Consider the following 12,500-nt stretch of genomic DNA (forward strand, 5'->3'; position numbering starts at 1 on the left):
CATTTGGATCCAATTGAATCTCTTCTGTGCACCTTCTCATGGCTTCTCATGGCTACATGTTTGACATCCGGAGACGAGGCAGTGGAGTGGAGACGCTCTGCCGTCTCTGCGCGGCCTGCTTAGGCTCACCTCTGTCTCCAAAACTCAGCTCCGACATCTTCTCCTTCTCGTGCAGGTCTTGGACAGTTGCAGTCCGGACGGATCTTATCGGATGGACACTGACACACAAACAAGAGGCGGAACGTGAAAAATGACAAGAACTGGGGGGGGGGGGGACAGTAGAAAAGGGGGGAAAAATTTGACAAAAAAACAAAACAAAACATATCAGATTATACCTTGAGCTAATCATCACTGCGATGAAAGATTAACACAACAGGGAACAACAGTAACCAGAGGAACTCATTCTTGAACTGAGAACAACCCAAACACGAGGAAACACATTTGGAGGGACGGTGCGGCCTTCGTCCTGATGCAGGCAGCCCCCCAAACGCGGCGAACTGAGGTCAGAGCAGCGGCGGGTAGATGGTAGATGTGTCAGATGGACACACGAGAGTCACAACCAAGCGTTTTACTCCAAAGGACTAATGAGGGTTCAAACTCCAAGAGCCGAAAGGTATAAAAAAGAAAAAAAGAACAAAGAAAATCATCTTTCGTCATTTGGACGGATGTAACAATTCTCTCTCTGTCTCTCGCTCTATCTATGAATGTCTATCAGTCTATGACTCTATCTATCTATCTATCTGTCTATTTATCTATTTCTTGTAATTCCCTCTCTTCTGCAGAGCTCTTGTATATGGCTCCCTGGAAGTTCCACAGAAGCAGTATCATTGTATCCCTCTTTTTTTCCTTTGCGCTCTCTATCTCACCCACGGCCCTTTTGGGGTCCAGAGGACCAAATCTTTTTTATTCACTATCTATAGTAACATTCAATATTATAACTGATTATCGTACAATACAGGCTACTGCATAAAAAATATTACAATTAAAGAGTTAGACAAAAAAAAACCTTCAGGGTGTATAGTGTATGTAAAAAAAAAAGGAGGGGGGGTTGTTTTGTTAAAAAAAAAACAAAAAAAAAAACAAACAAAAAAAAACTTTGTGAATAAACTAGTTTCCAGGTTTCGTGAGTAAAGCTACAAGTCTAATGGTTATTGATATTGATAGGTTAGTGCGGGTATTGTAGCCTGGGCTGTTGCTAGACTCTGACACGTACTGATATGAGATCGTTATGAGCACATTCTCATTTTTCATTCAGTGCCACACCTCATTTTAGTAGGCTCTCCGTGCAGTATCTTCCTTTGATAAAAACACAAAATTGATATTCAGTTGCACAGGTATTATAGAGACATGTAAATTATCGCTATATGATAAACTGAAGTGCTGAATACTAGTGCTTTGATACAGCATTTTGGAAACTGGAAAAGACACATGTTTTAGTAATACAATATATATCTCTGTTTTGTACAACTTATAGCAGCTTACAAAAGAAGATTAAAAAAAAACAACATGTCTTTATTAGCGCTACTTTCCTGACAGCGAACGCCACAACCCCAAATATCGCTGTAGCCCAGCGGGCACCGCAGAAAGCATGGACAGCCCGACGCAGACCTTTGCAGTCACCCCTGCCAATAACTGTATTTATGGTCCTACCTTACTCGGACATGTGTGTCTACCAGGTCCCTTGTAATTACCTGCCGTTACACTGTCATGCATGCATGCATAAAGACTCTGCGTAGAGCTGTAGTTGCAGATACACTTTAGCTGGCAGTCGCTCAGTGCATGAACCCGAGTAGACCTGAACGACCGCGCAACGAGCCCAAGACGCGAGGCCTTCAGCGACGGCGAGGCCCCCGTCTGTGCTTTATGTTGACCGCTCGCGACAACACGACCCGATCTGAGCACAGCACATTCGCTTAAAAATGGACTGTAGTTGTTGTGTTGGACTAGAAGCTAAACGGGCACTGGGTTTCCTACAGATGAGACCTGGTGTATTGCAAACAGTTGATGACGCAGATATGACTGGAGAGGTCAAGAAGTCACGTGGGCACTCACTTATGTCTGAGGCAGCTGTGGCAGGGGTGAATGGTTTTTTGAATTATTATTATTATTTTATCCCATTTTATGGGACATCGATCGCAACCCATTCAAATACAAATTATTTCGAAATTATGCGTTTTAAATGATACAGCTGTTGACATTACACCAAGTTCACTTGGCCAGATGATCTGACCAGATGTTTAAATTAAACCTTGCATGTAGACATTCTACTGCTCTAAAACAGAAACTAGAAGACATTTTTTAAATCTCCTTTTTGAAAGAATATGCATCCTTAGATTTCTTGAGACAGCTGTTTCATAAAACACATTGCTCAGCGCGGGGACGCATTATCGCAATGTCATGAAAGGACTTTTGGAAAACACATGTAGTAAATACAGTAGATGTAGAATGAGGTGTGGCTATCGTTATGAACGTCCTCCATCCAGGTTTGCTCAGTGATGGTATATTAATAACATTCCGTATTAAATATTTAAGCATGCTGTCATTTTATCAGTCCTTATCAGAATTTCGGTTTTTATACCGTGTAGCTCACTTTAGTCTAGAAATGTTTGTTTGCTTGGTTTAATCCAACAGGGGTTTTACATAGAAAACACACTTACATACACTCCCACACAAACACACACACCATCACATGAACGCACACACGCACGCGCACACACACAAATGCACACAAATTCACTCATTTCCCTTTTTATGTGCTATCTGTCACTCTTTGATGGAGCTAGCAGTTAGGGACCAAGTGACATAGTGCATGTCAAAAAGCAAAAAAGAAATTTTAAATAAAAAGTTAAAATAACAACTTGTATGAAGTATAATGTCACTACTAACCACAACCTTTCGCATTTGCAAAATTGATACAAGCTTCTTTTGATGCACAACCACAGAACCATTAGACCACGTTAGACCAGTGGCGTCTGCTCAGATGACTGGGATGCAGACAAACCCTGGTGTGAGCAGAGGACACCAGTGTCTGGACCCCAGCGGAACTCTGACCCCACTCACTGTAAACAGAAGCCGCGAGGTGGCAGTTTTAATGGGTCTTGTTAGTTGAGGCACTGTGCTTTCTTTCCATCTTACATTTACTCAGTGCCCAGCACACTCCAGCAGCGATGGATGCATGGTTAGCGTTCACCCTGTGTGGTATAAACTGCCATGGCCACTAAGATACTGTGCAAAAAGTAACTTTTTTAATCCTAAAGTTTTGCCCTGTTAGTTAGCCTAGGATGTTTATAACTTTGTGCCAATCTATCAGACTGAGATCTCAGAGATGGAGGTCAGTCTCGCGCTATTTACATCTGCTGCTGCATGGCCGCCAGTCAGACAGAAATAGCAACGGAAGCAAAGCGTGACTACGTTTGTCGAGCCCTGGCAGTGAGCAGAACAGGAAGACACTGGCAAAACCACGGAGCACATAGAGCATGGGATGAGCTCGCCGGTGTCAGCGCAGGCTGGGTGTGGGGAGGGTGGGGAGTTGCTACACCCCCGGGGCGTTTTCTCCCGTTCGAGGCACTGTGGGCACACTTCAGGGCACAGAATAAGTGCACCCATTATCTCAGCGACGGCCACTATCACTCTGAGATGAAACGCAGGCCGAGTGATGTAAGAGTCACAAAGCAGAACATTCCGGGGGCCTTGTGACAGGACATTAGACGCTCTTTGACAGCTGGAGATGTATTATATCCTGTGGGCCAGACAAACAAGACAAGTTCACTGTACAAATATAACTATATAACTATATATATATATATATATATATATATATATATATATATATATATATATATAACTATATATATATATATATATATATATATATATATATATATATAATCACTTTATTTATACTTCTATTGATTGCCAAAAAATGAACCTTTTTTTTGTCTTTCATAGCTTGCCATGACTATAGTTAACACTTTGTGCATGCTATTTGCTAGACGCGTAGAGACTTTTTTTTAGTAAAAGGAAAAGAAAACTTACAAATGCATTGTTGCACTGTTTTGTTTTGTTTTTTTTCGTTTTGTTTGTTTGTTTTCAACCAATACCTCCAAGGCTATAGGATAAAACGAGATAACAGCGATAGCGATAGAGAGTTCACAGGGCCAGTGATGCTTAGTAGCGTTCGCTCAAACCGCGTGAGCGTGGTAAAACCACTCCACCCGCGCGATGAATCCCGTAACTCCAACGAACCAAGACAGTTCACTGAATCATTTCAGCTAACTCGACACACTGGGTTGCGCATTATTAGGTCCACGTCTGTTTACTGCTGCGTAGAGCACTCACACTGACAAGCTGTGCGTTAAAAAACAAACAAAAAAACCCCACCACAGTCTCAGAGACGACTGACACTTGCCACACGCGACCGCTAGCGAGCGAAACGCTGACTGCCGTAGTACTAGAAGAGAACGTAGAACTCGCTGCACGCGCTGCGCAGGGGTGCGTGTGTGTGTGTGTGTGTGTGTGTGTGTGTGTGTGTGTGTGTGTGTGTGTGTGTGTGTGTGTGTGTGTGTGTGTGTGTATCGCATTGCGGGAGAATGGTTTGGTTTACAGTGTTTTTTTTCTATATGCTGTTACTACCTGAATTAAGCCATGTTAGCTTCGATCTCTGTTCTGACTCCTTCTGTACGCCACTGTCCTCTGCTGAAACAAGCTGCATAAGATACCGAAAAACATAAGAACCTCAACCTTTCTATTCAACTTGTATTGTCATTTTTAAAGAGTTATTTTACTGCCAGAATCTAGCCTCGCTTATGATTTATGTGCTCGAGTGAATGTTCAGAATTACGTTGTATAGGAGAGAGGGATATTGAATTAGGAACCTAGGACGTTATAGACTAATACAATATGATAGTCCGATGAATAATTTAAATTATTATTGTGTTATTATAACGAATGCCGTGTGTTGGGAGATAGCTTGAAGTATGAAATCAGTATACTGGGGGGGGGGGGCACATTGTTAGCACAGGAATATTTTCTTCAGGTACAGTGGGTGGTTTGGCGCTCTAGGATGGGAAAACAGCTCCGGTTTGTTAGTCTAGTAACAGCTGATCTCAGACCAGCTCTTCTTTCTTCGGTCATAACCTTGTTTACCTGGATAACCCTGTTCAGGGCAGAAAATGCCAGATGAACAAATCCGGAGCGGGAGGGGGGGGGGGGGGCTTTGGGTTTTAGCTGTTGAAGATTGTGTTATAACGTCGGGTTTCTTAGCACAATGTACGACACAGGTGTAAACTGAATATTGAATCTTATTATTAAACTTTGTCCATGAAATTCTTTGGAGGGACGTGGAACATAAGGTGAAACCAAGTTAGCACGCTGGATTCAGTTCTTGCCTTAACCAAGGCGGACGTAACTCGTCACCGATGGGATGGGCTTTAGCAATGGAGGCGGGGCCACACAACTCAGCCCCTCCTCCAGCAAAAGCTTCCGAAGGCCGGAAAAAAGACGAGAAACAACAATAAAACTTTGTCCCGTTCCTCTCCCTCCTGAACTTGCTGCTTTGACAATTAAATGTGCAAAAGGTTTTATGGTTTTATATTTATTTCTGTTGTTAAATTATTTATTTATTTTGGTTTATTTATATGTTTATTTATGAATATTAGGGTATTTTCGTTTCTGACATTAAGATGTATGTATAAATAAGGCTTACTGGGGCTTTTTCTCTCGTTCTCCTTTTTTCAATTTTACAGTAAAAATTTTAAATGAACTCCAACATTCTGTGTCACTTTAATATTTGTGGGGGTTAGTCAGCGGTTTCTTTACACCGTCACAACAGAAAATCAAGGGACCACAATAGCTCAATGGAACTTCGACCAGGCATTTATTGTTCAAAATAGACATTTCTTATAATTTATTTATTTTATAGATTGATATTTCCAGACCTTCGTCTGGTGAAATGGAACGGGCGTGTTAGCTAAGAATAAGGGAATTAAATGTCCATGGAGCATTAACTAGTCAAATCAAGTTTTTGAGTCTACATTTGGAAGTTATAATATCTTTATTCAGTGATAAACAGAACGAAAACTTGCTGCAAGAGACTGAACATCAGGTATGATGCAAGTTCTTGCTAAGCAATATCGAGGTCTACTGTCTCACCTTTCAAAGAGGAAACGTTTTGACGAAGTGAAAAAAAGATGCCTGTATTTCATACCTGGCCCCACTACAGAGCAGGAAAAATTGACCCAGTTACGATACTGCAAACCGGCCAGTCGACGAGAGAAGCTGTCAGTTCGTCCTGATTACAATCAGATAATGAGAATCAGGCTCTTACGGGTCTGGCCGGTCCCCACATCCTCATCAGTACTCTCCGAGAGCCGTCCTGTCGCTTCGTGGCCAGATTACAAATTAGGACTACCAATACGACGAAGAAAAATATTGCCTGCATTGAAAGAGTCTTGGCGGACCGGTTTATCTCTCAGCTTTGTGACCGAGGTACTTAATCTCTGCCCAGTCTTCCTAGGTGAAAGTTACATTACATTAGGAAATTACATTACAGTACATTAGGGAGACATGTAAAGACGCAGGCTTGACGGCTAGACAGTCAGCCAAGCAGGCCGGAGAGCGAGTGTTAAAGGGTACAGCGCACACATTTCTCTCAGATGCATCGTGGCAGATCATTGCCGTACTCTGCCTGAGATGGGTCCCTGCAGCTCTCAGGAGCTCCACAAAACTCGCTTTGAAATTCCCTACCATGTAGCCAGCTAACAGAAGTTTTAAGAGAGTAAGTGCCGACGGGAACGCTTCCTGACACGTCGCACTTAAACAAACTGTCAAGCAGTAATTGAGGCTTAAGCTAATATTTGTGACTATTCTAACGAGTGCTATTTTTACACGGTTCAGGGACCAGCAGGCGTGTGAGCGAAGATTTCAGTGCCAGAGGGTTTGCTGAGTTCAGGAAATGTCACAGTGAAGAACCCAAGCCTTGATATTTTTATATATATATATATATATATATATATATATATATTCCATGTAGTCTCAACACATCAGTCACATGATTCTTTAGAAAGGTAATAAACTTACAGAAAAATCTTACAGTACAGAAGAGCCGGATGTATATTTGGTCGTGCACTGACGTTTGGGGCCTGGTTATTAAGATATTTTTTGGGCCAGATAGCTTTTTGTGAAATCTGGCGACACGGACATCTTGGTAGAAAATTGCTGCTGGAACGATGCCAGTACAGCAGACTTTCTGCCATATGAAGAACTACTTCTCATCCTCACTTACTCCCACTCTCAGTTAAGACGAGGATAATGGAACTAACTTGGCCTTCAGAGCAAAGTTTTGATTGTTGTTTTTGATCCAAGTTGACCGTTAATTCTGAAGCAGAGGTTGTGCTTAAGCGCACGGCCACGCTACTGCGGTGGTGAGAGCCGGGACCTTCGAGACTGCCTCTCTGAGCATTGGATGACAGTCAGGCAGCCTGCAGTGAATGCTCTAAACTCAGCATTTGGTCGACATGAACTGATACAAAAGAAATACATTTAGACTCTATGTTGTGAATAATGTGTTGCATGGCAGCTAAGTCTAATTAACCGTGCAAAATGATAAAAAATAAAAATAAAATCAATAAAACTGAAAGATGTCTCAGGGTTTAAATGCATCAACTATCACTGTATATTTAACCTAACATGTCCCCAACGAGCTTGTCTGCGCTGGCGCATGCGGACTAAAAAAAACTAAAATATACCACTCTGGCAACACACACACACACACACACACACACACACACACACACACACACACACACACACACACACACACACACACACACACACACACACACACACACACGAGACCAGTGTAAAAGTACAGGTTTATCTGGTTTTACTACTTATAGCTATGTGTTTGAATCAAATGAACATTTCTTTTATTTCATAAAGTTTGTACTGACAACATTTCTCCCAAATTACAAATAAAAATGTTGTTTTTTAGAGCATATATTGGCAGACATTTGACAACTGGTCAAAACATCAAAACAGATGCAATGTTTTCAGACATCAAATGATGAAAAAAAAAGTCCATATTCATTTTTAAACAACACAATACCAATGTTAGGAACTTAGGAATATTAACGAACGTAGGAAGAGCTCAGAAATCAGTGTTTGGTGGAATAATCCCAATTTGATATTGCAGCTTTCATGTGTCTTTCACATTGCTGGTGAAATAAGATTTGGCTCAGGTAATCACCTCATCAGTGCCTCATTAAGTAGAGTGAGGTGCGGCTCTGTTGCCATTCAACAGCCAGTGGAGCCGAATGGCTGCCAAACATGCAGAGATGTGAGTGTGGCGAGCCGTGTGCGGCCCGATACTGCCACCATGTGGTAGAAACGGTTAAAGCGCCGGTAACCCCACACGCACCTCTGTAGCCTGGGGCACTGACCTGTGAAGGGCTGGACAGTTCCGGTCAAGTCATTGGGTGCTTTGTTTTGTGTAAAATTTGAAATATTACAAAACTCAGCAACTCCACTGAGATATCTCTTTTAACTTTTAACTTATTTGCACTGTGAGACCTAATTATTTACAGTAGTGGAGAAGAGTGCGTGCAGCAGGGAACAGAGAAGCATTTCAGTTGGGATAAACATACTAAACAGATACTTCTAATCTTCGCAGTTTGTTAGTAACTTTGAATACGAAACGTTCTCTCGTGTTATGCAACTGTCTGTTGCTACACACAGGAGCAGTTATGCCCTCGCTAATTATATGTGGATTTATTCTGCGAAAAGCCGGTACTCGGAAAAGGAACTCTCTGTCACTGAGGACATGTCGTCATGGCAACCGAACATGGAACAATGACAACAGGACCCTTAGTCAGGGCTGCTGATTGGCCTTCTTTTCTGCATGTGACAGGGGACAGCGAAGACCACATGCTGGGATCTTGAAAAGGGGGGGGGGGGGGGGGGGGTTGTCTGGTGCTGAGGAACAAGGAGGAAGGACGGTGGAGGAGGAAAGATAAAAGATTCTGAGAAAACACAAAATGTGCTTATTCTCCTCGCTTACGACAGCGCCAGAAACCGGGAACTGGGTGCTGCTTTTTTTTGGCAGCAGTCTGCGTCACGGCATGGTTACGTCACTAAAGGCGCATGTGTCTCAGGCAGACTGCCTCTGCACATCAGCCTGCCACCACCGACCCGGATCGACACCAGAATGGCTGACAACGGTATCCAAGCAACCGGCGCTATCTTTCAGCAGGCGTGCCCACTGCCGAGGGTTCAAAGAAGGGGATACTGTGCCAACAAAAGGAGCAAAAAAATTTAAAATACAGTCAAAATATGTACAGAAGGAGACACCTTTTGTAGCAATCTGAATCCAACACGTTAGTTTGACAGATCCAGGACATATTACATGTATATTACACCTTATACATGCAGAATGAATGTTTATTATAATGTGCTTATTTACAACAATTGCAGATGTCCATATTAAGTTTGCTATGTAAAGCCATGGAAATACTGCAGATTCTAGTATGTGAGTACGACCACTGAAATAAGGATCTTCGGCAGGTTTTCGATCATAGCTTTGACTTGGTGCTGTGCAGTTACAGCTATTGTCCACTAGGGACGCTAGACAACACACCCTTCTTGTTTGCACAAGTCTGGACGCTCCTGCACTATGCATTAACTAACGTAACCTCTGAAGTAAGCACTGCTGGCTGTGGGGCAGTCAATATTATTTTACTGCACAGATACAGAAGGGAAATGATGGCTATCTCCTGCACAACATAAGAGGCAGTGATTTTTATCTGAGCTAAATGTAATAACTGCACAGGGACATTTGGGTTTTCACACATATGTGAACTTACAGTGATGCTGGTGTCTTTATTTCGTAAATAATACATATGTATAATACTAACTTTAATACATGAATATACCATTTAAATTTTTTTAGTTGAGTGTCTTACGTAGCCATCACTGAAAATGTAAATTGTGTAGAAATAAGCACAAATCTTTCCATATATTTATTTACCTTTATGTAAATGAGCAAAGGTAGCATATTACAGTCCCACTGTTGATGCATTTTGTCTGTGGCCACAAAGGTCTCGTTCGTGCACAAAAAAAAAGTCTGGTTTAACATGGCAAACCAGTAACCAATGAGTCGCAGTGAGCCAAGGCATCGTCATGACGCTCCCTACAGCAGCGCTTGCTTCTCAAAAGGAAGCCGTTTAAGGCACGCCGTCACAAAACCACGACAAGACACCTGCAGTGTAGGCATGTCTCTCTGAACCTCATCAGAGCAGGATTCAAGTGTGCTACCGCACCAACAGAGCACGGCAGAGACGTGCCGTGCTGGTTTCTGAGCAGGTGTGAGGTTCTTTCAGCGAAAGCAGGAGTCCCGCAGGCACGGGACGGCCAGTCTCCGACCCGGCAGGGGTGAGGAGCAGAAGCAGGGTGAAGGAGGGTGCTCTCTGCAGCCTGACCCCGGATTACGGGAGCTGCAGGCTATCTCAGCTCGACCAGTTGATCAGCATGTTCCCACCACCTCTAAAAGCTGACCTTAAACAATCTTGCCGGAAAAGCAGTAGTGGTAACAATAATATTGATCTCATTAACCAACAAGTAGGGAAAACATCTTAGTGCTCTGGGACCTTATACAGGGTAAGTGAGAAACACAGTACCAACAAACATGTGAAAGAGAGGGTGAAAAACTCCCCAAATCCATCACCTGGTTGTTGCTTTTAAGAAGCATTAACATTAATATTAATATGGGGGATGAGAATCATTACAAAAGTGAAAAGAAAGGAAGAAAAACACTTGCTATGTTAAATGAGCCTTAAGTGTGTGCTTCTTAGAAACCCGGGGCTACTTCACTCCAGGGTTTTATGCACAATAACTCACTAGTTTTATGTAAATTATATCCAAGAGCGTGAGTTGTCATTTTTAATCTTCTATTTTGAATTCTAACCTAATTTTGTGGTATTTTGTGTGTGTGACCCAACAGATGCTCATAAGTATTTAGTGTTACTCTGAATTGACTGTGAGGAACCAAGGCACCGAACAGCAGTCTATAGCTTACTACAGTGCTGGTCTATAGCTTATTACAGTGGTGGAATATGGCTTAGTAGAGTGGTGGTCTATAGTTTAGTACAGTGGTGGAATATGGTTTAGTAGAGTGGTGGTCTATAGCTTACTACAGTGGTGGAATATGGCTTAGTAGAGTGGTGGTCTATGGCTTAGTACAGTGCTGGTCTATAGTTTAGTACAGTGGTGGAATATGGCTTAGTAGAGTGGTGGTCTATGGTTTAGTACAGTGCTGGTCTATAGCTTAGTACTGTTGTAGTCTATTGATTAGTATAGTGCTGGTCTATGGCTTAGTACATTGGTGGTCTATGGCTTAGACCTGTGTTGGTCCATGGCTTAGTCCTGTGGTGGTCTTTGGCTTAGTCCTGTGGTGGTCTATGGCTTAGTCTTCAGTCTGTAATATTGTAGGTTGGACCTTGATTAATTTAACATGTTTATGACTAAGAAATTAATTCACTTCTGGTGAATCTGCGTCAACATATAGTACCAGATCAAAGTTTGGACACACCTAACTAAAGTATAATAATCTTAAAGAAATTTTGCTTTAAGGAATCATGCCTAGATTTCTTTTTGTACTATAAATGCAAATATTGAAATAGATGTCTATTGATTTCAAAAATAATAAGGTGTATGTGGGAACATCCTCAAGACTGCTGGAGGTGACTAGCACCTGACTGCCAGGTGACTCCCTCATTAACGCAGTCTGTGCAAGCAAACATGCAGTTTTGTGAACAAGACCAAGGGCTGAGGGCACGCCGCTGAACCCAAGACTTAAATTAGTTTGGATTTGTGTTGCAACACTTTCTTGGTCTCTCGTTAGAAGCATTTCTTCAGTTTTGATGTCTACTCTACTTGAAAGTAAAGGAAAGACAAGCGTGTCCGAAATTAGCAGGAATCCTTTCTGCGGAACACTTCTCAAAATGCTGCAGTTGAAACCAAAAGTGGCGTGTACGCTGCAGGCTGGGTGTTAGGCATCTATCATAGTTCGCCTTATAGAAACTACACAGCTATAGGCATTTTTCCCCTTCTGGCTGTCATTTATAGAGGACTTGGCATCTTTGCTGAATGGTGAGGTTTTCATTGAAGGGGAGCCTTGAAAAAAGCGTTTCTGTTCGGTTCACCACAACATTTGTCTCCCTGGTAGTCACCATTAAAGCTGGCAGGGTAACACAAGCTGCTCAGAGAGTGATGTTTTACTAATAACGCCAGGCCCTTTCTTCAGATCCCTCTGGCCAGGCTGCTTTAAGCCCTGCCCCACAGTGAAAAGTATACATTTAATTGGTCAGATTTTCTGTTGTGTTGCTAATAGATTTACATTACAGAACCCTTCAAAGTAGTGATGCGAACAGCTTTTCAGACTACCGACAACTTTTTTCTTTTTTTTTTTTCAAAAAGCATGTAGCAAGAAAATTCGCTACTTACAAGAT

General features: G+C 42.3%; 1 protein-coding gene across 3 annotated transcripts in view; it reads left to right on the plus strand.

The window, feature by feature from the left end:
- LOC113591058 (CUGBP Elav-like family member 5) overlaps positions 1–7,690 on the plus strand; it is a 104,443-nt gene extending 96,753 nt beyond the window's left edge. For 2 of the 3 annotated variants that reach the window (XM_081722683.1, XM_081722685.1), the window contains one exon: positions 176–7,689. The gene's annotated coding sequence lies outside the window, so the exon portion shown is untranslated. Of the gene's footprint in view, positions 1–175 lie in introns of all 3 variants that reach the window. The other variant, XM_081722684.1, reaches the window with a different exon arrangement.
- Positions 7,691–12,500: the final 4,810 nt, after the last annotated feature.

The sequence above is a fragment of the Electrophorus electricus genome, chromosome 11 (genome assembly GCF_041902795.1).
Source record: "Electrophorus electricus isolate QZ-2024a chromosome 11, ASM4190279v1, whole genome shotgun sequence".
Taxonomy (NCBI): Eukaryota; Metazoa; Chordata; class Actinopteri; order Gymnotiformes; family Gymnotidae; genus Electrophorus; species Electrophorus electricus.